Source organism: Triturus cristatus, chromosome 10 (assembly GCF_964204655.1).
Source record: "Triturus cristatus chromosome 10, aTriCri1.1, whole genome shotgun sequence".
In the NCBI taxonomy this organism is placed as follows: domain Eukaryota; kingdom Metazoa; phylum Chordata; class Amphibia; order Caudata; family Salamandridae; genus Triturus; species Triturus cristatus.
In genome coordinates, this window is record NC_140593.1 from 1,231,804,055 (window position 1) to 1,231,806,502 (window position 2,448).

Genomic DNA, 2,448 nt, shown 5'->3' on the forward strand with positions numbered 1-2,448 from the left:
AAATGAAGTTCACTGTGCAGAGAGTCCAGAGAATCCCCAAATGGCAGGCAGAAGTAAAATCTGATCATTCTAACGCGTTCTTTGGGGTAGTGTGGGCGAGCAGTGAGGCTTATCAGAGGGTGGTGCTAAGCACTTGTACTCACAGAGCCAACAAATGAGACACACACTCAAGAATAAATCCGAGAACAATTTATGGAAATAAGGTTGATTTTTATGTAATTTTAATAGACCAAGAACACAGTTCTAAGGAAAGTTTCTTCAGAGTTACGAGTTTTCAAAGTTCGGAAAATATATCACTTTTGTGCATAGTTACACACCATTAAAAACAATGGGGGGAAAAGTAGAAAGATACATATAAAATCAGGCAGTGCTTTCACGAAGTTCACCTTCTCGCTTTAGGTCGGTGTCTGGACCAGGTCCAAAGTTCCAGCAGGAGAAGTTCGGGAGTGTCTTGGATCGTCCAGGAGCAAAGTGCTGAGGGTCTTGGAAGCGGGTGCGCAAAGACGAAGGGGGACACTTGAAAACACACAGCAGGGGAGGACTCATAGGTAAGTCCAGTGGGTCTCCTTGGAGGGAGGAGGTGCAAGGGTTTAGGGACCACAGGAGCACATCTGGTTGGCCGTTGTCGGGCATCTCTTGTCCATCAGATCTGAAGTTCAGGTCTCGGGGTGCCACCTCAAAACAGAATTTAGGGGTGTTTCAAGGGGAGACAGGTAGTAGCCAATGGGCTACTTACCTTTAGGGTATCTACACCCTAGAGTGACTACTTCCTGTGAGAAGGAGCACTACCCTAGCCCTGATAGGTTGTTTTTCCCAAGATGGTGGAATTTCAGGAGAGGGGTTCACATCCCTGCCAGTCCTAGGGATGGTGCAGGCGAAGTGGGGACACTTCTGCTAATCTAACTAATTTTCCCAACTTTACTCCCTCCAAAGGTGGAGCAGGAAAGGGGTTTGACTTTCCCCACTATCCGGAGTTCCTGGGTTGGATTTCAAAGGCAGCATCTCTTTTGAAGCTTCCCGCCCAGGAAGGCCACCCTGTCCGGGGGGAGGTGAAGCACCTCTGCCTAGAGCAGGCTTTGTCTCTGTCCTCTGAGAGCGCTGGCTGTCACCCACTGAGGTCAAAACATGTCTGATAGTAGCAGGCTGGTGAAAACAAGTCAGGGAGCACACCTAGGGGACCCTCTAAAAGGGTCTCCTATGTGAATCTATTAATAAATACAACACTGGCATCAGTGAAGATTTATTAAGACAAGATGTTCGGTACCAAACATCTTCGAAATCAGTGAAACCAACATGGAGCTAGAAACTCGTGTTCACAAGTATCCAGCCCATGTGCTCTTTATGTTAAGTTATGTTAAATATTCTTGTTAAGCGCGACACTCATCCGGAGGCATCTAGGCACTGTAGTAATATGGAGAGGAATTAGTCCTTCTAGCTATCAAAAAGCCGAGTTTTGAGAGCCTTCCTGAAAGACAATAGATCTGACGATAGCTTGATGTACAGAGGAAAAGAGTTCCAAAGTTTGGAAGCTCCACCGTGAAACTCCTTCCACCCTAGGAGGAAAGTTAAAACCGGGGGGCAATCACATTTCTAGCAGTGCTGGAGCAGAGTGACCTCTCCGGCTGGTACCATGCACACCTGTCTTGGAAGTGTTTCAGACCAGAGGCATGTAGTGCCCTGAAGGTGATACATAAGGCTTTAAACTTCACTCTTTGACTGGAAGCCAATGAAGCTTCTGTGGGGCGGATTTAGCTGATTGACATTTGGGGATTCCTAATAACAGCCTGGCTGCTGCGTTCCGGAGGACCCGAAGCATGCTGGCACACTGCAATTGTATGTTAAGATAAAGGCCCTTACAATGGTCAAGTCTTGGCATGACTAAAGCAGTTACCACAGTTGTATGAAGAGTTGGAGGTAATTATCTTGAGTATTTAGAAGGGTGCGGATCTAGTCACGTTCACTTGATCTACCAAGGCACGTTTGTTGTCCATTAGGATACCAAAGTTCTGACCCTTGCTAGCAGGAGAAGGGAGGGGTCCCTAATTCCTGCGGCCACCAGGTGGCGTCAAAAAAGAAGTGTCCTTCCCAAAGAGAAGGACCTCTGTTTTGCTGGAATATAATTTTACACAATTTTTGTCCATCCAGTCATTGATAGCTAGCATGAAATTGTGGAAATAATGGCTTTCCTGTGCACTTACAACATCTCGGAATAGACTGGACATTGTAGAGCCATATCTGCTCATGTTCCTATGCCCACACATAGGATGCAATGCACCCTGCGTTAGGGCTAACGGCCTGCAGTAGGGGTGGCTTACCTATATCTCATGCAGTGTATGGGTGGCACACAGGGCTATGTACCATGTCGACTCTTCGGATTTCTCTGCACCAAGATACGCAGCCAACAGTGGCAATGGCAGAGTGCATAGCATTGGTGAGGTGTCCCCGGGG